The sequence below is a fragment of the Branchiostoma floridae genome, chromosome 9 (assembly GCF_000003815.2).
Source record: "Branchiostoma floridae strain S238N-H82 chromosome 9, Bfl_VNyyK, whole genome shotgun sequence".
NCBI lineage: Eukaryota > Metazoa > Chordata > Leptocardii > Amphioxiformes > Branchiostomatidae > Branchiostoma > Branchiostoma floridae.
In genome coordinates, this window is record NC_049987.1 from 1,457,417 (window position 1) to 1,458,216 (window position 800).

At 36.6% G+C, this 800-nt stretch overlaps 1 long non-coding RNA gene across 1 annotated transcript in view; it reads left to right on the forward strand.

Moving 5' to 3' along the window:
• LOC118422429 overlaps positions 1-800 on the forward strand; it is a 4,605-nt gene that overhangs the window by 1,947 nt on the left and 1,858 nt on the right. The gene's annotated exons all lie outside the window — the stretch shown is intronic.

The window sequence follows — 800 nt, forward strand, 5'->3', positions numbered from 1 at the left end:
CAGACCAGCTGGTTAATACATATTACAGGTGCGCTACCTGGTACTATACTGCACCTGGGGAGTAACGTATATGGTGTGTTACCTGGTACCTATATGGCACCTTATTACCGTACCGTAAGATGTCATACATCGAAAGTCGATACTATATTGTTCGGTGCAAACATGACATTGAAATGAAAAAGACAATTTTTGCAGCTGAGGTGGCATAAAAACAGTGCTATTGCGAACGTATAAATCAACACCGTCTATGGTACGGAATACGTCAGCTATATGTTTTCAATTTGTCACAGTGTTTCCTTTCTTGTGCTGGAAACATTTCCAAAGCACTAACAAAAACACACGTGAATAATAGTTTCTCATTATAAACATTATCTACGCGCAAGTTGATATAGCTGTTGCTAAATGCTACACAAACACTGGTAAAGTACCAGTCTTAAGAAACACGGGTAAATGCATCAGTTCCTAAATACTAGAAAAAACAGTCATGTTGGAGGTGAAGATATCCCTTGGCCAGGTGCATATACCAAAATGTGCGTTATTCTAATTAATACCTAATATTTGCATAATTAATAAAGACATTACATAGTTCTTTTGTAGTCACTTCATGGTAGAGACTTCATATTGGAGATATATAGGTTGCTTGAGGACAGGTGAATACAATGAAATACATCTTATGTCAAGACTCAGGTATATGCAATAATGGGAATACAAGGGACCCAACCCTCCTTGTCTGAAACAAGTTCAACTATCTTATTACCATGTAATTACGTTAATATTGATACTATGAATGGAGTTATGTT